Here is a 24,309-nt window from a genome sequence, read left to right as displayed (position 1 = left end):
ATGAATTGCAGAGTTTTAGATGGAGACAGACAGAGATGCAGAACGGTAAGCAGCCAGCGAGCCAGCCAGAGTTGCACACAGACAGCCAGTCCAGCCACAGAATCACATATGGAAAGAAAGCCAGCCAGCCACAAAGTTGCACATGGACATGCAAACAGCGCCACACACAGTTGCAGACAGACACAGTTTAAAATGGACAGCCACCCAGTCAATCTGTTGCAGTTGGATATACAGCCAGTCAGAGTTGTAGCCAGAGTCTAAACAGAACCAACTGCAGATTTATAAACAGCCAGAGAGTTGTAGATGGACAAACAGCCAGAGTTGTAGATCGAAATACACACTGCCAAACAGTCAGAAACCGTCACACAGTCAGAAAGACAGCCAGCCATAGAGTTGCACATTGTTAGACAGCAAGCCATTGAACTGCACATGGACTGACAGCCAGCCATCAGAGTTTAAACAGAACGCAACAAAATTGCAGATTCATAGACAGCCAGAGAGTGCTGATGGACAGACAAGCCAGAAAGTGTTGATGGACATTCACACAGCCAAATATAGTTACAGACGCACAGTCAGGAAGACAGCCAGTCACAGAGTTGCACAGGAATAGACAGACAGAGCCTAGGCAAAACCAGTTTTAAAAACTGTGATGGAACTATGCTAAACAAGTCCTTTTCAGTAACTGAAGCAGGTCTGCTTTGGAGCTGGTGCACCATTTATTAACACAAAAAGCTGTGGTTAGAGAGTGATGTGCAGGCTAGATCATCTGTTACATGAATCAGATCTTTACGGTGAGTCGGTAGGGAGATTATATGCCTTATATGTAAAGAGAGCTACCTCAGATTAAAAGTTGGACTGACACACAGACACTGAAAGTTGCAGATGGATGGACAACCAGCCAGAGTTACAGATGGACAAAGAGATAAACATATACAGACAGTCACACACTGTTGCAGATGGAATAGATAAAAAGACTTAGCTTTTTATCATAAGTATGCCGCCACGACCAGACCTGTAAAGAAAACTGTAATAGTTAAAACCTGGGGGAGTGGATTCATTCAGGGCCATGTATTCATTAGACATGGTGAACTAAGGTGGTTATCCCTAATAAAGTCATTGATAATGTTTGGTTACAATGTGTGGGACCAACACAGGTTAGATACTGCAGGGTTTGTCAGAAATATGAGCTAGAGACAATTTTTAACACAAGCAGAGCAATGGCAGAATTAATGATTGGAATAAAGTAAATCATGTAAATCACTGGCCCTACCCAGTCACACCAGTCAGGTAAGTCAGTCCTAGCATAGTACCTTCTTGATGTTCCCGGAGAGATCAACAAACCCCAGGGAGCACAGATGAAGCCTTTCTTTGCAGAAGGGGACCGGACGTCAAACCTGCAGCCAGTGGTGGAGCGTGAAGAGTTGGCTGAACGGCTTGCTCCCTCATCAGTAGATGGGCATGGGGCTAGAAATGACGATCCTGGCAGCGGTCTTCTTCCATATGTTGTCTGGGAGCCTGCAGTAGTGGTCCTCCAGGACACTGGCACCTTGGAGTTACCCTTTGTGACAGATATTAATTAGTGTTTTAGAAGAAGTCTCCAAAAACGAGAACACCACCCTGAGTAGTTGTCCTTCGCTGAAGACAAAGTGCCGAGGACATTTTACCGGTTTCCCTGGTCACGCTGACTCTCCCAGGGCCTCTCCACTGCCACCGTATTCCTTGAGTAAACACAGGGGTTAGTAAGTTAGTAAAGCAAAATAATATAAAGTAACACACTAGATAACACAAGGATTAAAACTGGCTAAGAAACAAGCCAATGCTAATATTAAAGAAAATAAAGAAATGCCTAGGAGTAACAAGCAACATGAGAGGTCTTGTGGACAGAGGAGATTAAGATGAACCTATATTAGAAAAATTGTGTGCTGCTCACTAGCACTTGGAGGGGGGTTCAATTGTCTGCAATCACTCCTTTATTTACATGTAGACCTATATGTAGACCATGGCTTTGTAGCTCATCCTCAGGTAAAAGAGAAAGAGTGAGAATAGAACAATCCACTAAAAGTTATTTGGTTTACTACACCACAAACCCCCAAACCCAATCAAAAACCCTAACATTCAAACAAACATAGTCATTACACCAATACACACTTTGACGCAGATGACAGCAAAGTACGACCTTCGGCTCCAGCAGATGGACGTTACAACAGCCTCCTTGAATGCTTTAATTAATTGTGAGATCTGTAAGAAGCAACCAGAGAGATTTAAGCGAAAATAAAACATGGTGAAAAGATTTTCTGTAAAATGATTAAGTCATTGTATGCTCTCAAACAGTCTGGAAGAACCTAGGGGGTGCATTATGATCTAGATGAAAATGGCTTTACACAGAACCTAGATGACCATTGTGTCCAAAACAAGCACACTAAAATCAGGTGGATAATACTAAGAATCTGGATTAAGGATCATTTACCAGTTTTCCTACCCTGAGGATGAAGAATCTGGATTAATTCTAATAAGGTTGTTCGATTTTCTGACGTTCTAATTACAAATCATGCAAGGGACAGACAGTCTCGATACTGCAAGATTTGTCTGAAACATTGAGTGACACTGATATTATTTTTTCTGCTTGTATCAAAAAGTAATATCGCACACACACACACACACCTGCCAACTGTCCAAATCACCAAGAATGAACGACGGACCCCAGGCGGCCTCTTCGATCCTTGAGTCTGTCTTTTTCGGAAAGGTGTCCAGAAGTGTGCGGCAGTGCTCCTTCAGGGCCTCGCTGAGTCAGGTGGAGAACAGTGGAGAAAGATGATGCTGAAGGGGTCACACTGCCGAAGCACCAATGGAAGCCTGTTCAGGACACAGGCACCTAGAAAACAGGAGACAGCGGCGTTACTCTTTGGGCCCAAAATGTAAGTGTTTCACAGTGGAATCTCCAACAATGAGAACACGACGACTCTCCCAGGCTGCCTCCGGCCTAGTCTTCCATCTGTGGAGTTTGGTCTGTCTCTACAACAGCAACTAGATCTGCGGTTCAAGCAGGACGAGCTCCATGCAGAGCGTCTGTTCCTCCGCGGTCGCCATGTTCCTCGAGTGTAAACACAAAGACAGAAATGCAAAAGTCAGTTAGTGAGAAAAAGTACTGTACAGTAACACAGGTAGCAGATAGCACAGGGATTACAAGATAAATAAGACAAAGCCAATATTAAGACTATAAAGTAGGGATAGTTGCTCGACTCGGAGTCCAATTAAGTCACAAGCTTTCAAAGCAGGACCGCATCGAAACAGCAATTTGGAGTCTTGCTCAAAATACTAGCTGGTCCTATAGATCCAGTGTGCAAAATAGGGTTATAGATACACTCTGATGAGAGCTATCCAACTACTGTTTTTGGGTTGTTCCAATAGACAAAGTATAAAAGAACCATTAAAAGAACTGGTGGATGTTTTGTTGTGTTTTCAGTGGGTTTGTGGTGCAGTAAGCAAAAAAAACACTTAGTGGATGGTTTGCTCTGCATTTCTTTCTTATTAGTTTGAAGATAACTTACAAAGCCGCAACCATTACAACATGTACAAGACCTGATCCAAGTTGGACAGTCACTAAATTGTCACAGTTCATTTGGGTCAGACAAGAACACTGGACTGCAGTCAAGCATGTAAGGAGGTACTTAAAGGCTCCAACTAATCATGGACTGTGTTACCAGAAGAGAGGAGAGAAACTGAAGCTTGAGGCACACAGTGATGCAGATTTGGCTTCAAATACAGAAGACAGGCGAAGCACAACAGACTCCGGTTTTAGTCCAACTAAAGATGGTCCTCTTACTCTCTGCTCGGTCTACATGTGAAGGAGAATATATGGCACTCGCTGTTACCATTCAGGAAAGCTTGTACCTCACACAGCTACTAAGTGCCATGAACAGTGATCACCAATATGCACCTGTGAAAATACCTGAAGACAATCAAGAAGCAAATCACTCTTTCCATGAACCCTGTATCGTGACAAAGATGAAGACACGACCACATTAGACACCACTTCATTCGATCAGTGCTCCATGAGTGTTAAATAACTGAACACTGTCCCACAGCAGATATGGTTATGAAAAAGCCAAACCTTTTAAAGAGGAGAGTATTTGGATCAGTATACAACACTTACAAACATGACAGATAGAAGCTAGAGTCAAAATGAGAAAGGGAATCTTTGTAGGGTACAACAAGAACAGTCCATCATACCTAGTCTACTATCCAGACACAGGGAAAGTCCTCAAACACAGACTGGTGAAGTTTCTTACAGAGTGTGTTACTGAACACCAAACCCAGACTGACCAGTCAATAGCAGATGACTTCCATGGGGAGAGATGTGTACCCCCATGCCAACAGCTAACCGTGTTCAGACTCCAGAAGAGGTAAAAGGGTTTCAAGCTGACGCTTAAGATGGTGTTTAAACAAAGATTGACATAACAAACACTATTCAAAGAGAGACAGGAAAGCACCTCAGTATTTAAGCTGACTGTGTGTCAGATATTAAAGACCAGATACTGACCAATACTGACTACTGTTACAGGGTCTGTAATGTACCACAGAGCTTCAAAGAGGTGTTCAACAAAATCACAGTTTGAGTTGATGCAGATGACCTTGAGCTCCACCAGGTGGACGTTACAACATCCTACTTGTATGCACAGATTGATGGTGAGATGTGTATGGAGCAACCAGAGGGATTTAAAGGAAAGACAAATACAGGTGAAAAGGTTTTCTGTAAACTGAATAAGTCACTGTATGCTCTCAAACCATCTGGAAGAACCTGAAACATGATCATTAAGATGAAAATGGCTTTACACAGAACCTAGATGACCATCGTGTCTTCAACAAACACCCTGAAAACAGCAGGATGATACTGATAAACTGGGTTGAGGATCTCATCATTGCTGCCAGAAACAATGACTTACTCATGGAGGTGAAAAAAAGGCAAACAACATTCAAGATGAAGAAAAACTGAACTATTTTCTAGGTACTGATTTCAAAGTCAAGGAGCAGTAAAGAGGAGTCAAAAGAAGTACACATCAAAAGTACTAGAACAATTTGGTATGTCTGCTAAGGTCAACCCCATGTAGACAAAAGTCACAGTGTAACAAGTAGTGATTCTCCTGATCCTACAAGATCTCACAAAGCAGCAGGTAGATTGATGTATGTGAAGAGCCAAAGGTGTGGGGGGGCATTAGGTAGCAAGGAAGCTTAGTAATGTGGACAAATTCAGGCCTCACTGTATTGCAGACCCTTATTTAAGGAACATAAGGTTCTAATACTCATTGCAAGTTTTTACATGGTTCCATTTTTTATATATTCATGTTGTGTGTAGGTTTTACTCCTTACAATTAACTTGCTCCCCATATGGCTATTGGGATAAACTTTACACAGGAGGACTCTGTGGGACAACGGCAGCATTCCTGAATAGAATCACAGAAACTCAAACCAAGGACTTCCCTGGTTTAGACTTTCCTTTCATAAGGAAACACCCAGGATTTATAAACTGTCTTCAGAGAGAAGGACATCTGAAGTAAAAAACACCTCGGTGAGAGCTACTGTTTTCAATTGTTCCAATGGACACCAAGTATGAAAGAACGGTTAAAAAAAAACTGGTGGATGTTTGTGTGTTTTTACTGGGTTTGTGGTACAGAAAAAAAAAATACAAACACTTGGTGGATTCTTTTCTTTTTAATCTAAAGACGACTTAAAGCTGCAACAGGTACAATGTGTACAAGATCTGATCCAAGTTGGACCGTCAGTAAATTGTCGCAGTAGGAGAAACTGACACTTGAGGCACACAGTGATGCAGATTCAGCATCAAATACAGAAGACAGACGAAGCACAACAGACTCCGGTTTTAGTCCAACTAAAGATGGTCCTCTTACTCTCTGTTCTCTACATGTGAAGGAGAATATATGGCACTGTCTGCAACCACTAAGGAAAGCTTGTACCTCACAGCTACTAAATGCCATGAACATGTGATCACCAATATGCACCTGTGAAAATATTGGAAGACAACCAAGAAGCAATCGCTCTTTCCATGAACCCTGTATGTTGATAAAGATGGAAAGATGTATGTAGACATTAGACGCCAGTATTTGATCAGTATACAACCCTTACAAATGTGACAGATAGAAGTTAGACTCAAAATGTTAAAGGGAATCTTTGTTAGGTAGGACAAGAACAGTCCATCATACCTAGTCTACTATCCAGACACAGGGAAAGTCCTCAAACACAGGCTTGTGACATTTTTTTACAGAGTGTGTTACAGAACCCCAAACCCAGACTGACCAGGTAATAGCAGCTGATTATTTCCATGGGGAGAGATGCGTACCCCAATGCCAACAGCTAACCGTGTTCAGACTCCAGAAGAGGTAATGCCAACAGCTAACAGTTAACCCACCCCAGAAGAGGTTCAAGAGTTTCAACCTCATGCTCAGGGATGGCGCTTAAATAGAAGGAGACAGACATAGTGCACGCCATCTAAAAAGAGAGAGGAAAGCACCTCAGTATTCAGCTGACTGTGTCAGATATTAAAGACCAGATCATCACAGATACTGACTTCTGTTACAGGGTCTGTTTTGGGTTCATGCAGATGACAGCACAGTATGACCTTCAGCTCCACCAGATGGACATTACAACAGCCACTTGCACAGACTGATTGTGAAATGCATATGGAGCAACCAGAGGAATTTGAAGGAAAATCAAGAGGTGAAAAGGTTTTCTGTAAACTGAATAAATCATTGTATGCTCTCTGGCCAGTGACTTCTTTAGAGTCTATAGATCATATATTTAACAGCCCACGTTCAGTGTGGGAGCTGCTTGTACTCTGAAAGCCAAACCTTTTAAAGATGAGAGTATTTGGATCAGCATACAACACTTACAAACATGACAGATAGAAGCGAGACTCAAAATGAGAAAGGGAATGATTATTTCCATGGGGAGAGATGTGTACCCCCTTGCAAACAGCTAACCGTGGTGATCAGATTCCTGAAGAAGTTCAAGAGTCTCAAACTGATGCTAAAGACATGGTACACACTATTCAAAGAGAGACAGGAAAGCACCTCAGTATTCAGCTTACTGTGGGTCAGATATTAAAGACCAGATACTGACCAATACTGACTACTGTTACAGGGTCTGTAATGTACCACAGATCTTCAAAGAGGTGTTCAACAAAATCACAGTATTGGGTTGAAGCAGATGACCTTGAGCTCCACCAGATGGACATTACAACAGCCTACTAGCATGCACAGATTGATGGAGATGTATATGGAGCAAACAGAGGGAACACAAATTTAAAGGAAACACAAATACAGGTGAAAAGGTTTTCTGTAAACTGAATAAGTCACTGAATGCTCTCAAACCATCTGGAGAAACCTGAAACAACATGACCATTTACACAGAACCCAGCTGACCATCGTGTCTATAACACACACCCTGAAAACAGGAGGATGATACTGATAATCTGGGTTGAGGATTTCATCATTGCTGCCAGAGAAAATGACTTACTCATAGAGGTGAAAAAGAGATCAACAACATTCAAGATGAAGGATCTAGGAAATCAGAACCATTTTCTAGGTACTGATTTGGATCAAAGTCAAGGAGCAGTAAAGAGGAGTCAAAAGAAGTACACATCAAAAGTACTAGAACAATTTGGTATGTCTGCTAAGGTCAACCCCATGTGGACAAAAGTCACAGTGTAACAAGTAGTGATTCTGTTGATCCTACATTATCTCACAAAGCAGCAGGTAGATTGACTTATGTGAAGAGACAAAAGGGGGGGGGGTGTTAGGTCATTAGGACATCTGAAGTATAAACACCTCAGTGAGAGCTATCTAACTCCTGTTTTTGGATTATTCCAATAGACAAAGTATGAAAGAACCATTAAAAGAACTGGTGGATGTTTGTATGTTTTGTTGTGTTTTCAGTGGGTTTGTGGTGCAGTAAACAAAATAACACTTAGTGGATGGTTCTCTCTGCATTTTTTTATTTTTGATTTCAAGACGACTTACAAAGCCGTAACCGTTACAACGTGTACAAGACCTGATCAAGACCGTCAGTAAATTGTCGCTGTTCCTTTGGCTCAGACAACAACAACACTGGACTGCAGTCAAGCATGAAAGGAGGTACTTATAGCCTTCAACTGATCATGGACTGTGTTACCAGAAGAGAGGAGAGGAACTGAAGCTTGAGACACACAGTGATGCAGATTTGGCTTCAAATACAGAAGACAGGCGAAGCACAACAGACTCCAGCACTAAAGACGGTCCTCTAACTCTCTGCTCGGTCTACATGTGAAGGAGAATATATGGCACTCGCTGGTCCAACTTAGGAAAGCTTGTACCTCACACAGCTACTAAATGCCGTGAACAGTGATCACCAAGATACATCTCTGATAATACCTGAAGACAACCAAGACGCAATTGCTATTTCCATGAACCCTGTATGGTGACAAAGATGAAGACACGTCCACATTAGACACCACTTCATTAGATCAGCGCTTCATAAGTGTAAAATAACTGAACCCTGTCCCACAGCAGATATGGTGGCAGATGTTATGACAATACCTGCAACTAAGTTGAAGCTGGAGTTAGTTAAGAGCTTTGTGTTTGGGATGTAAACAGGTAAGTGTTGTGCTGTGGAATGCCATGTACAGTGTGAGAGCAAGTGAGGCTCGAATCAACTGATGGGTTACACACTAACCATTTTACACAGCAATTTACCTAAAGAACTCTTCACAACAGGAGCTTAAACAGCAGTTTGAAACCACCTCCATACAACATGCTGACAGGGAGAAAGCCTAACCTAGACTCAAAGTGTTAAAGGGAATCTTTGTAGGGTAAGAACAGTCCATCATACCTAGTCTACTATCCAGACACAGAGAAAGTCCATAAACACAGACTGGTGAAATTTCTTACAGAGTGTGTTACTGAACACCAAACCCAGACTGACCAGTCAATAGCAGATGATTATTTTCATGGAGAGAGATGTGTAGCCCCTTGAAAACAGCTAACTGTGGTGATCAGATTCCTGAAGAGGTTCAAGAGTCTCAAACTGATGCTAAAGACAGACACACTATTCAAAGAGAGACAGGACTCAGTATTCAGCTGACCGTGTGTCAGATATTAAAGACCAGATACTGACCAATACTGACTACTGTTACAGGGTCTGTAATGTACCACAGATCTTCAAAGAGGTGTTCAACAAAATCACAGTTTTGGGTTGATGCAGATGACCTTCAGCTCCACCAGGTTGACGCTACAACATCCTACTTCAATGCTTTAATTAATTGTGAGATGTATATGGAGCAACCAGAGGAAAATACAGGTGAAAAGGTCTGCTGTATGCTGAAATAAGTCACTGAATAAGTCACTGTATGCTCTCAAACAGTCTGGAAGAACCTGTAACAACATGTTACCTGATTATCCTGATGAAAATAACTTTACACAGAAGCTAGATGATCACTGGGTCTACAACAAACCCCTGAAAACAGGGTTAGATGTTCATCATGAAGTACAGTAAGCTAGCTGTGATGCTGTTGGTTATCATGATCACAGGAGTGTATTTATTGTCTCAGGAACAGACTGGCTCCTTTACGAGTGTGTTGCTACAGTATCTGTACATAAAGGCTCTATATAACATGACATTGAGGTCAGAAGTCCATCATGAACGCTAAAAGCCTCCACAAACTTCCAGAGGGGCTGATTCTATGTCCCCCACCAATGTGAAAACCACTCCTAGGCCTTGATTCAGAGCTCTGTATTCACTAGGTTTTGATCAAGTTTCACAGAGACATCGTGAACTAAGGAGCTGATCAGTCAGAACTTCACTGACCGTGATTTCTTTAGGGGCTAGAGATCGTATATTTAACAGTCCAGATTCAATACAGGAGCTGCTTGTACTCGGAAAGCTGAATGAATCTGGATCAATTCTAATAAAGTTGATAAAGACGATTTTCTGACGTTATGATTATAAATCATGCGGGGACACAGACACAGTCTCCATACTGCAGGTTAGTCTGAAACACTATGAGTGACTCTGATATATTACTTTTAATACAAGCAGAGAAATCACAGAATTAATGCTGATAAAATGGAGGAAATCCTCTTAAACTAACCTGACTGGTGGGACTGGGAAGGGCCAGAAGCCGCGACGCTGCCGCTGAGGGAAGCCGCCTGCCGACGTCCAGAACACGAACACCTGGAGAACAGGAGACCGTGGCGCTGCTCTTTGGGCTCCGATACTCTGAGGAGTTTTACAGTAGAGTCTCCAGCAATGAGAGCACCGCCCTGAGGAGCTGTACTCGGAGCCGGAGCAGGTGAAGGAGAAGTCGAAGAGCTGTGGTGGTGGAGGAGCCCTCGACTTTTTCGACCACGCCGACGCCCCCAGACCCTCTCCGGTGCGGGAGTGGATGTGACGATCCTCGGGGTCTTCCGCTCCGGTAGCGCTGGAACTGAGACCGCCGCGTTGGAGACGTCGCGGGCTGCCTCTGGCCTCGTCTGCCGGTCCAGCTGGACGAGCTCCAAGCTGAGCGTCTGGAGAGCTCGTTCCTCCGCGGTCTCCATGTTCCTCCACAGTAAACAGACAGAAACACAGACGGTCAGCGAGACAGAGGACTGTACAGTAACACAGCCAGCTGCTGTAATCCTCGAGCTCTCTGCTCCCTAAGATCAGTGAGACAGAGCTGAGAGTAAAGACTATAAAGGAGATTCGGTCGCTCGACGCTCTGAGTCGACTCACGTCTCGAACAGCGGTTCAGAGCCTCGCTCAAAATACCGGAAATCACGTGATCGCTGGAAGCGAAGCTTCGTTACGTCACTGAAACAAATCACGTGCCAACGCGCATCAGTTCCCCGGTCCCGCTGTAGACCCGAGCACAAGGAGCTGAATATAAACTGAAATATGTACTTAAATAAAATATAAATGTATAAAATTAATGAATTTGGTTGACTTTCATTTTAAGAGAAATATTTGAACAGAATATTTGTTTCCAAACCGACAAAAGAGATAAAAGTCCTTGACAAACCTCCGTATTCGAGGGTTTTAACTGGAGAAGATGTGAAATGTCCTCTAATAAAACATTAAAAGGAACAATAAGGACTAAATTACAGCAATCGTTTAAAATTTCTACCGCAGTCCAATTTCCAAACACTGGAGAGAGGGGTCTGCCCCGCCCCCTCAACACCAGACCCGCAGCTCGAGCGGGTTGCCAGGTTGAGGACACTGAACCTGCAGGAACGAGCGCGAGACGAGATCAATAACTTTTACAATGACAAGCGACGACGAGTCATATTCTGTAAGATGATCAGTAAATATACTCGCTTGATCTGTTTTTATTGTCTGTTCATTATAAACCAGCTCATGAGGATTTTATATAACTCTGTCAACTGTTAGCGAGCTGGATGCAGCGCTGCCGGCTTTATCCAGAGCCAAGCTCCTTCTCCTGAACACAAAAGCCCACTGCTCCTAAAATACACTCTGGAGCTGGAGTTACTAATTTACACATCCTGACAACATACTGCTCAGTTTAACAGATAATATACACACTTTTCTCCGAGTAGTAGCTGCTGTAGACCTCAGTTATGAAGGGCCCTCACTGGAGCTTCACCACACAAACCTTCTGGACGCAGGAAGATCATCAGGGCTTCCAGCTCTTCAGCTTTCATTCATCACCAGCTCCCTCCATTTCATGTAGTTACTGTTACACATCAGTTTATTTCAGACTGTCTTTACCCTGATTTACACTTCTAACATTGTTGTTTGTTTTTAAAATAAAGTCTAATTATTAATGAACAATGCTGTTGTAACAAAGTATGACTTATGAGTTGATGAAAAAGACAAGATGAAAATGAACAACTTTATTAAACAGTTCTATACATTATCTATTTACAGAGTAATAAGGGTTTATAAGGGTAAGTACGTAACAAAATGGTAATCATATTGTTTAAAATGGTTATGATGAACATGATTTACAGTATTGAAAAGTGAAAATTTCATTAATCATTAATAATCATTAATAAAACCAGAAATGCTCAGATCAGTATACAAACTCCAATCAGTGCAACGACCTTATTGTAAAAATAATGCAAAACAAGGTATAGCAACAGATATGAATAAACTGGGAACTGCTGCTCATTAGTCTGTCTGGAACGCTGCACTGTGGAGAAGAACTGAAGTTATTACACAAAAAATGTAGTTATTGTTTTGTGGGCTAGTTCTTCAGCACAGTGTGATGTAGAAAAGAAAGGATAGTTTATAGCTGTGGAGCATACGATCAAGCCTGGGTTTGCCTGAGTTCCTCTATGGTTGGTGCCGGGACGGGTAGAAGCAGGCCAAACCTTCTGGGGTCATCAGGGCGAAGCGACCTCAGTCTGGGTCTTCCCCCGCCAGTCATGAAGCAGCAGCTGTAAGAATCAAATTCTAACAAACTGTTTACAAAGACCAGGAAGATATTCCTCATCTGGGCTGTCATCACCTTTCCATTTTCTCCCTGATAATCTGTTCCACAATCAAAACTGTCAAATGTGAGATGAGTAAATACTAGGAATCATACTACAAGTACATTTACTTCTACATTACTACTCAAAACAATAATCACAACTTCTTGAGGTCACTGATCTCATGTTCATTCATGTTCAGGTTTTCGTTGTCTTGGACTCTCCTATTCTGAAGACAATATGATAAAGAATTACACACTGTCAGCATAGGTGTGGACTGCAGCTACTATTTTCTCTGTGTCATGTTTAGTAATAAACTATAGTTACCTCTTCTCCAAAGCTTCAGAGACATCCACTTTAATTTAGGCTATTTTGCATTCTGCATGACTATGATGCCATTCAAGCCATAGAGAGTATGTGTATGGTCATTATACCAAGGCGCTAGCTTTTTCTCCATAATTAGTTTGATCTTAATTGGCACAACATTGTCAAGATTAGAGCGGAGCACAGACAGCAGATCATCTGTTTCATGCTCAAGATCTATATGATGAGATGGGCTGGAGATGGTTAAATTTGGAAGGATATTAATAAATACACTAGCTGTAGACATTGTTATGGTATGTTTTTGCTCATAAAGCGAGGCGGCAGGCGGATATCCTGGTTTAAGACTACATGATTAGGTAATGGTCAGAAATGGAGTCAGGCTGAGAAGTGCTTACTAAATGTTCTGTTTCAATACCCAGGGTCAGAACTAGGTCTAGTGTATGGTTGGACCTATATCTATGAGTTGGACCTATAACATTTTAAATAAATCTCAAAGCATCAAGATTCATTTTAAACCCAGTTCTAAGGGGGTCCTGAGTCTTTTTTTAAAGTGAATATTGAAATCTCCAACAATCAAAGCCTCATCAGTAGAGACAGCTACTTCTGAAAAGAAGTCAGCAATTTCACTAAGAAAATCTGTATACGGTCCAGGAGGACGATAGACTGTAATAAGCAGAACACAGTGCTGCTTTCTAGAAGCCGGAGAAAAGCCTCCCACTTTAAGACTAAGCACTTCAAGCGATTTAGCTTCATAACCTGAGTTTTGGATTAGGCCTAGAACTGAATCATAGATTGAGGCTACGCCGCCGCCACGACCGGACCTTAGTGGATAACTGCAGTAGTTAAAGCCTGGGGGAGTCGATTCATTCAGAGCAATAATTCATTAGGTTTAACCCACATTTCACAAAGACACAGTGAACTGAGGGGGTTTACAGTAATAATTTCATTGACAATGACTACTTTACATGCTAGAGAACGTATGTTTAACAGCCCAAACTTAATGTGGGAGTTGCTAGTACTCGGAAATCACGAAGCGCTAACGTTGATTCTAATCAGGTTGTTAAAATTGATTTTTGAACGTCTACAATTGCGGACCATATAAGGGACAGACACAGTCTCAATACTGCAGGGTTTATCTGATAAGCTATATGAGAGTGATACTGGTAAATTACTATTTTCCTCGGCCTGCTTCTCCAAAAGCCACTGGATCTTCTGGTCCAGCAGAGCAAGCTCCTTGCTGAGCGTCCGAAGAGCACATTCCTCTGCGGTCGCCATGTTCCTTGAGGTAAACAAACACACAGAAGCGCAATCGACAGATGGTAAGACAAAGTAACGTGAAGTAAGAGGTCGCAGTTGGCACAAAGATTACAATACCAACCAGCTAAGAGAAATAAGAAGCAAATAAGCAAAAGCAAAGATGAAGGGATATCAACTGAGGACTAGGAGTAACAAGTCATTTTTCAAGTAATAAGAGAGCAAACAAACAGCAGGTGCGCGAGCGTACAACCTGTCCACCGGAACCGCAAACATCTGCAGTTCATAGCTTTATGATGGGAGAGTCATATGTCTGCTGTAACTGGTGGGTCATCATTTTCTAACTGTGGGGCTCTGGTAGGAATCTGCACCCAACATGTTGCACAGCTGGACTGTAATACCTTTATGTGTGTATTGGGGAATGTGGGGATGGGTCATTTATGCTTGATTTAAATATTAGAAATGTAAGAATAAATCACAGGTAATAACTTTTGACTCTTTGGTTTTACACAGTTTGTAGAAACATGAATTTCACTTATTGAAGAATTCAGTCTTTAAATGAATCAAATGCATCAATAAAGTCAAAGTTCAAATCTGTTCAAATATCATTTATACCGTCTCATAAGATATTATAACATAAGACATATTTTCTAGCAGTTCTTAATTTTTAGATGCATTATTGACAGTATTTGATGTATTTGGCAGAGATATATCAGCATAACTAAAGTCTTTTTGTTAAATTGCAGAAGATTCTGCTATTTTTGTCAGTAAAGATTACTTTATTTTACAGGTAGTTTTGTTAAAAAGCCTCAACAGATTAAAAGCTGTTAAAACAGATTTTTAATGTATTCCATTTATTCAGATTTTGTCAATATGTGCATCTATTTATAACTCTTGTAGTTTATCAGTTTGACCACATGGTGACATCCAAGCTCCATCCATGAGGTCAATTCCAAAGGGATTCCTTCTCACTATATAGAAGTGCACTCTTCTATTCGAGTGAACGGCTTCTGTGTCCTTAATAGTGAGTGATCGGAGGCTGAATATTAAAGACACTGTATTAGACTCTCGAGTGCAGAAGTCGTTGTTGTGTGTTTTTGCTTTATAAAAGTGAACTCCATAGAGAGGGAGAGTGTCCTTTCCTTCACATTACTTCATGAACTAAACTAAAGTCCATCAGAACCCTAAACTACTGCCAATTTTCACAACAATAAACTAGCTTTATCTTATTATTTCATATTTTAATATAAAAAAAAACATATTGAACTTTAGCATTAACTGAAAGAGCAACAGAAACAGAAAAAAAAATTAACAATGTTTATGGAGATTAAATTGAAAGAAATTGCACTCCATACCATTACAATATGGCATTAACAGCAAACAAGACAATGAAACTAAGTAAAAAGGTTTTATTAAACCAGCTAAAAGAATCATATTTCATCCTGACATGGCAAAATGTACGTAATGTAGGTTTCACTTATATAAGAGAATATCAGCCTTATTAAAAAGAAAAACACCCACCAGAAACCACAAGCAAAATTTTACCACACAGAACCCACACAGTGTCTATGTTTTTTATATACGTGACTTTCCAAAACAATGGAATCACTTCAGTATGCAGACGGCCCGTCACACCAACATCATCAAGGGAATACATAATTCTCCCTCTGAGAGCATCACTGAATTTAAGAGTCTTCTGTAGGTCTGCTGGTGGAGATGAAAATGGTGTGCTTACACTTTTGCTGAGCATCTCTTGAAGATGACCTGGGAGTCCTTTAGAGGTAAACTTGCAGCCCTGTTTCATCACAGGATGGACGGCATCAACCTCATCATACACTGTAAGACAAAAGCAGAAAATACACAAAAGCTTCATTATGATGTTGCAATAAAGTGTAGTGATGAAGGCAGTAGTGCAGAGTAAAAACCTAGAACAGTCATAAATGAAGTGCTTTGAGAGACTGGTTCTACAGCACATCAGAGCCCCCCACATCAGTCTCCCACTCAGCTTTGACACACATCAGGTTGCCTTTAAGGTCCACTGAGGATGCCATCGCCACTGCCCTTCACACAGCACTAACACACCTGGATCACCAGGGGAGTCATGTGAGGATGCTGTTCATAGACTTTAGCTCTGCCTTTAACACGGTCATCCCCAGCAGACTGGTGACCAAACTCACAGACCTTGGACTTTCCCAACCCACCTGCATCTGGATTAAGGACTTTTTAACAGACCGCACCCAGTCTGTTAGATTGGGCCGCCGTCACTCCTCTAGGGTAACACTCAACACTGGAGTTCCACAAGGTTGCGTGCTGAGTCCTCTTCTCTACGCACTCTACACCCACGACTGCACCCCCACCCACTCCAGCAACACAATCATCAAGTTTGCGGACGACACGACCGTGGTGGGACTCATATCTGGTGGAGACGAGACCGCCTACAGGGATGAAGTCCAGGGACTGGCTGAGTGGTGTGCAGAGAACAACTTGAACTCCTCTAAAACAAAGGAACTGGTTATAGACTTACGGAGGAGACGCATCGATCCCACACCACTCTTCATAAATGGGGACTGTGTGGAAAGAGTGCCTTCCTTCAGATTTCTGGGTACGCACATCTCTGAAGATCTCTCCTGGAACACCAACACCACAGCTGCGGTCAGGAAGGCACAGCAGAGACTCTATTTCCTGAGAATTCTCAGGAAAAATAACCTCCATGAGAAGCTGCTGGTGTCCTACTACCGCTGTGCCATTGAGAGTGTGTTGACCTACTGCATCTCAATATGGTACGTCAGCTGCTCAGCAGCAGGAAGGAGAGCACTACAGAGAGTGATCAACTCAGCCCAGAAGATCACCAGCTGTCCACTGCCCAGTCTGGAGGACCTGTTCAGCTCCTGCTGCCTCAGCAGGGCAGCCAACATCCTGAAGGACTCCTCCCACCCTGGACATCATCTGTTCCAACAGCTGCCTTCTGGAAAACGCTTCAGGTCCATCACATCCAGGACAAACAGACTGAAAAACAGTTTTTACCCCAGCGCTGTACGGGAACTGAAGCACAGCACAGCAAAACACACACACATTCACAGAGCACTACCAAGGAACTGAAAACTGAAAAGTAAAAAAAACAAAAACAAAAACAAAAACAAAACAACAACAACACTGATAGCCGCACTTTCACCAGCCATGCGCACTTTCACTTTTCCATACTTATTTTGATCTCTTAACTACTCAGGACTTGTGCAATAATCTGTTAATTATATTGTATATATTTTCATCATCCACTGTGTAAATTTGTGTCTATTTTTGTTTTTAGTCGTGTTAATTATTGTATGCTTAAGCACCTTAAGGATTGCTGCTCAATTTCGTTGTACATTGTGCAATGACAATAAAAGTATCTTATCTTATCTTAAATATCTTATAATCGACTATAAAAGACACACTTATTCATATGAAGTTGGTTCATCACATTACATTTGATGGCTATACTGTTTCACCTCCCATTACTTTATTCCACTTACCCCTGAGAATCTTCCAAGAGTCTTCTTTTGTTTTCTAAGTAAAAATAATGAAATATCTGTATGATTTCATGCAAATGACTTTCTATTTACTGTGGATTTCTTTCTTTAGTTATTTGTGTTCCCATTAATAAAAATGCTGACCTTTCACTGAACACATGGTAATTAGCTAGCTAATGATCAGGATTTGTCTCCAGATATTAAAGAAACACACAGGTTTCAGCTCCAGCGTTTCTTGACCGCAGTGCTTCTAGCTGTATGGTGGTCTTTGAGGGGTCAGGTACGGAGCGGATCTCTGGTTGTGCTGTAGCTTCCTATCCCGCCCATTGCCCCACTCCCCCACCCCCCAGTCCTACTGCCACACCCCGGGTTGCCAGATAAGGAAAAACAACAGCAAGGAAACACAGCGAGCTGCAGCCGTGGAGGCGAGGAAGCGACCTGGACCTGAATCATAAGATGTTACACAACTAATCTACGTCCGACTATCTTTCCAAAAATCCCTTTGAGGCGTTGATTCGTTATTTTCACAATGAGGAGTTTAGTGATCAGTGTAAAGAGGCTGCTGCATCCCTGTATAACATTCTAATGAAGTCTGAGGTTGGTGAAAAAAATGCTGCTGCTACTGTTACCGCTTTGTTTTTCTGCACGCTGTCATTTCATTTATTAAACATGTTCCTCTTCTCATTCTCATGTATTTCATATTATACATATATATCCTGATGTAGACAAAAGAAATCCCCATAGTATTACTCCATATCCATATTTATCATGTTTTTGTCTTAAATGTATTTAACTACACTGATTAAACATATATAGCATGTTTCATATTATTAATACAACATATTATTACGTATGATGTTTAACAACTTTTTTTTACTTATTCAGTTTTACTTCTTTTTTTATTTTTCAACAACAAAAAAACAAAATATAAAAAATTGCATCCAAATGTAAAAAAAACAAAAACAATCTACAACTTTTTATTCAAATTTTTGTTGTTGATAAAAGGGTGGAGGAGGAACGGGTTCTTCTGGAGGTGGGTTTTTCCTTGACTTTAAATATATATATATAGGTATAAAAATACACACACACAGTCTGTCATTTGAGTTTTTTTTGTTTGTTAATTTGCTTGTTTTGTTTTGGGCTTTATTTCTAAACGTTATGGCAGCGAACGAACGTTTAGAAAAATTTTATTAGGACGGTGGGGAGTTTGAGCGGTAGACAGTTTTATCCGTAGTCTAAAGTACTCTGGTTCCTTCAATAATAATAAAAAATAATAAATAATAAATAATTAATAATAAATAATAAATAATAAATAATAAATAATAATAAATAATAATAAATAATAATAAATAATAAATAATAAATAATAAAAAATAAATAATAAAAAATAAATAATAATAATAATAATAATAATAAATAATAATAATAATTATAATAATAAATAATAATAATAATAATAATATAAACAATAATATAATAATAAAATGAGGCCGATGTTTTTCTTGGGAGTTTAGACACCTATTCCTTACATAAACCCAGACTAATTAATTTCAGAAGGAACGTGGTTCTAGTTTTGGAAAAGGAAGCTCAGTGGTGAATTGATTTGGTGGATTTAAGCAATCTTTCAGTACAATGATGAAAAAAAATATTCTCACGTGTATAGACATTTTTTCTAAAAACTCCTGGGTAAAATAAATGAGCAGGAATCGTGACTAGGGCTTATAAAATATTTTTGGAAGGCAGACGACCCGTCACTCTACAATCCGACAAAGGTAAGGAGTTTTTAAACAAATCTTTTTAAAACCCTTTGAAAAGATATAACATTAGACATTTCACTACGGCTAGAGAACTGAAGGCCTCGTGGTGGAGCGTTTCAACACAACTCTCACGGGTCGTATGTTTAGGTATTTTACGGGGTTAAACACTTACAGGTATTTAGATGTGTTGAAAGATCTGGTGCATTCATACAATCGTACGTTTCACAGATCTATCAGAATGAAACCCGTTGAGGTGTCGCGCCGTAATCAAGTTCAAGTTCATCATTTATAAGGTAAACGGGTTGGTGGTTAAAATATCTGGCATCTACATTTAAAGTGAACGACGTGGTTCACATTTCCAAAGAAGGCAGGGCGTTCACCAAAGGCAAACATTTTCAGTCGAATATTTCGGAAAGCGGGTCGAAGATTTACGGACAGTCAAGAGGGCACAGGTCTGTCCGCGCTCAGTCGCGTGCACATGCGCCCTCCGGGGCAACGCGTGTCTGACCCCCATAAAATCAGAGGATCTCCTTACAAAGCAGAAAGTGACTGAGGCGCTGACCTTTGGACATTCTTTGAAGAAAAAGCGAAAGAAACAAAGACCAAAACCGCAAAGAAGAGGAAAAGAGTTTGACTGAGTCCCGATCAATTTTAAAAAGAAGAAGAAGAAGAAAAAAACAACAAAACAAAAACAAGCATGTCTCTGATACACGCCGCTTCTACCGAGTGTTTGAAATCAGAGTTGGGCTTATTTACTCTGCCTATCACACAAACCAGCATCCAATCTTACAAATATGTGAAACGCCACCCATCACATCCATCACAGACACCGGTCCCATACATTTCTTCGTAGCAGGTTCGGGAGACGAGCATCTGGATTTGAGTCGTTGGCTGTTGTACCTGACCTGCAAAATGACGAATCCGGACGGTTCTGATTTAGCGCGCGACGCCAAGGTCGGTTTGATCAACTACCCCATCGCGAGCCTTTTTAGCCAGGTGGAAGTTTCTCTGGGCGATAAACTGATTTCCCAGAGCAGTTCGACCTACGGCTACCGAGCCGCCATGGAGTGTTTGCTGAATTATTCTGAGGAGACCCTGCATCTCAATTTCCCACCGGCATGTTTAGAAGGGATACTGCGGGACATATGGACGACGCTGACCCCACTGGAGAGAACCAGGGCCTGTCATAGAGGAGAGAACTCAGCGAGCGGAGCCGGGTTTTTGAACTGCTGGGACACAGACACAGACATGTTTAAATTCCGTGGACGTGAGAGTTAAACTGCTGCGTGATAAATACGAATTAGTTTTGATGTCTTCTGATCAAAACCCGGCTATAAACTACGCATCCTGTCGGCTCTGCTGTACGTCAGAAAAGTCAACGGGCGTGAACCTCGCTCACACCTCCGCTCTGATGAGCTCAAACACCAAGTATCCGCTGGAGCGCGTGACCGCTGCACTGACCAGTGTCCCCGCCGGTCACCGCGGATCCAGTCAAGATCATTTGTTTCGGAAACAAGTGCCTAAATTTATAGCGTTGGGATTCGTCCATAACCAGGCCTTTAGCGGTTCTTACACTCGCAACCCTTTTCATTTTCATCACTATGACGTAGAATCTTAACATTTGGCAGTGGATGGCGTTTCCTACCCCGCTACACCTTTCCGCCCTGTTTGTAACTGTCAAAGAAGTCTGAGAGAATATTTGAGTCTGGTCGAGGCCACAGATCAGTACCTAAAGGATCAACATTTGGCCATGAGCAGAGAAGACTATCACCGAGGTTATACTTTATTTATTTCCAGAGTTGGGGGGCTTTATAAGAAAAGGCTCTTCCACCAACTGAGGTTTTCAGAATTTTGGGAACTACTAAGAAGTCAGCAGCCTGAGATCTAAGTATTCTTGATGGATCATAATATGTAATAAGATCTCGCAGGTACTCAGGAGTGAGGCCATGTAGGGCTTTGTATGTTAATAGAAGAATTTAGTAATCAGTACAGAATTTAACTGGGAGCCAGTGCAGTGCTGATAGAACTGGACTGATATGGTCAAATGTTCTAGTTTTAGTAAGGACCCTGGCTGCAGCATTTTGAACTAGTCGAAGTTTATTGAGGTTCCTGCTGGAACAACCTGATAAAAGTGCATTACAGTAATCTAGTCTTAAGGTAGACAGTGGCAGGGGACAAATGAACATTCTGAAATTGTACAATAGTACAGCTCATTTACACTCAGCTAAACGTCTCGCCATAGACGCTCTATTCTTAATGGGAAAGAAGGAGAGGAACAGTAGCATTAGCACAGCATTTACCCTGAGCAGCTGATAAAGAGAACCTTTATGTTAAAAAAGTGACAAATTCCAGCAGATTTTAAAAGTATTGAGTAAAGAAGTTATTCAGTGAATCAAGAAGTGTGTCCACTATTCTTAAAAGGTCATGTATAGACCTTGATGGTCAGGCAGAGTTTTGAACTGCTTTAAGAGAAAATACAGGAGCAGTGCTTGAGCAGTTCTCTACCAGCTACATGATCTATATACAAACAGAACTGCAGCAGAATCCACTCTGTGCATGAACTTGATGAAACTCCACTGAACTCTGCGTGCAAGGCACCTTTTACCACCCTGTATCCTGTCATTATTTTAAATGTATTTTTTTGTTTTTTAACATTTTTGATAATGTAATAGCAGTGATGTGTGAAGATTAAGACACACCTAGGGCTGGGCCTAAATGTCCAAATATGTTAAAGGACCATAAACTCCATTTTTCCTCTTTTCTCTTCAGTCCTACTTAGTGTTTGTGAATCACACTTTAGCCCTTACAATTAAAACCGGCTGTTTTTGTTTATTACAGTGCCTTTAAGATATATGTAAATGAGCTTTGTTCTGATTAGCGGTGTTTCTCTGAAGTTCAAGCTCCTAACTATGGAGTGAAGCATTTGTCAAGTTCTATCAGACATATGAAGTGGAGAATTCAGCATTTCATTTCAGGTCATTTCTCCTGTGTGGGGTGAAACTTTTGCCGTTCTCGGTCAGGTACTTAAACTACAGGATGTGGGAAAATAAAAATTTTATTTTAGGTCTTTTCAACTGTGTGAAATTCTGCTTCAGGTACTTTAACCTAGATACAGTGGGGTATGAAATGTTTGATTTCTGATATTTACAGTATTTTTAGGGTTACATTTCAGGGGGTGAACCATGTTATCTGAAAAATGGGCTATGCTAACCCTCTTATAGAATCCATAGGGGGCGCTACAAGCTCTGTGTTGAATGTGAAGCGCAACACTGTTGTATCCCGTATTCAGAGCTATGCTACTGAATTCTGTATGAAAAGTAGCAGAACTTTCCTACAGACCACAGTAACAGAACACTGTTCTACCAGAATAGAGTAGCGTCTTACAGAACACAGTAGCCTGAAACTGTTCATTCACAACAGAGTAGCATAACGCTTTCATTCAGAAGACATTAGAATAATTATTTTAATACAGAATACAGTACCAGTTCTCTTTCAACCAGAATATGGTAGCATAACACTACACAACCAGCATAGAGGAGAATAACTCACACAGAATACAGGATTCAATTCAAATTAATTTTATTTATACAGCGCTTTCACAACAAATGTGGTCACACAGCAGCTTTACAGAGATCGTTTGAGCAAGCCAGTGGCAACAGTGGCAAGGAAAAAGGAGGAACCAAGACTCAAAAAGGGAACCCATCCTCCTCTGGTCGACACCGGATAGCACAATGAAAAGCAAAACAGCAATAAAACACGGAAATAAGGGAATATGGCCAATGTGCCGTCAAGCCATAAAAAGATGAAAACAGGAGTGAAATGAAGTCCATGCAGGTACACGGTCATAAGCACAGCCATGCAGTGAGGGGAGGATGACTCAATTCGAGGACCCAGGACCGGACAGCGGGCAGGAGGGTGGTGGAGAGAGAGAGAGAGGTCTGTCGATGGAACAGTTGAAACTGGGCATCTCAACACATGGAAACGAGAGAAAAAAAAACACAAAGGGTTAGGATGGGAGGGGTGGAATCACAGCAAAAACGTTTTAGAAATGGTTGCAGCAGGACATTGTAGGCAAAAGCAGCCAAACACAAATGCACTCGGACCCGCAGACAGCAGGGGGCAGCTTAGCACATGGAGACCAGAGATGAAATGAAGAAAAAGTAATAATGAAGAAAAGGTTTAGGTTTATATATGAATATGAACAACACTAACACCGCTCAAGCACAACAATTTATACAGAAAACAGCAGCCTAATTTTCATGCAAAACACAAGCAGGACACAGCAGGCCAACATGAATCAAACTGAACACAAGCAAGTGGCACAGCTGCAGCCACCTTTAGCACTGTGCTTGCAAGGCAATCTCGAGAAATTGGATTTTTAGACACAGCAGCATAATTATTACACAGAACAGTTAATTGACATCGATCAAGCAGAACACAGCAGCGTAACAATTTTAATGAAAAACACAAGTAGGACACAGCAGCGAAATACCAAATCAAGCAGAACACAAGCAAGTGGCACAGCAGTAAAATCTCGTTCAAGCAGAACACAGCAGCATACCAACGATCATGCAAAATACAAGCAGGGCATAGCAGCCCAACATGGATCAAGCAGAGCACAAGCAAGTGGCACAGCTGCAGCCACTTTTAGCACTGCGCTGGCAAAGCAATCTCGTGGAAAATTGGAGACTGTGGGTGTAAAAGTTTTACCTGTTTCTTACTGAGAGGGAGATTGTGGAGGAGTCTGAAAAGTACAATGCGCCACCTTTTTGCACGTCACTGGGGAAGATGCAATAAAGGTCTACAACATGTTACAATTCAGTGAGGAAAATAAATAAATAAATAAAAATAATGAAGAAAAGGTTTAGGTTTATATATAAATATGAAGAGCACTGCAACACCGCTCAAGCACAACAAAGCAGCAAAACAATTTACATGCAAAACACAAGCAAGACACAGCTGCCCAACACCGTTCAAGCAGGACAGAGTAGCGAAATATTATTCAAG

Source organism: Salminus brasiliensis, chromosome 11, assembly GCF_030463535.1.
Source record: "Salminus brasiliensis chromosome 11, fSalBra1.hap2, whole genome shotgun sequence".
Classification (NCBI taxonomy): domain Eukaryota; kingdom Metazoa; phylum Chordata; class Actinopteri; order Characiformes; family Bryconidae; genus Salminus; species Salminus brasiliensis.
The sequence above is the reverse complement of the archived record's forward strand: the minus strand, read 5'-3'. Positions refer to the sequence as shown.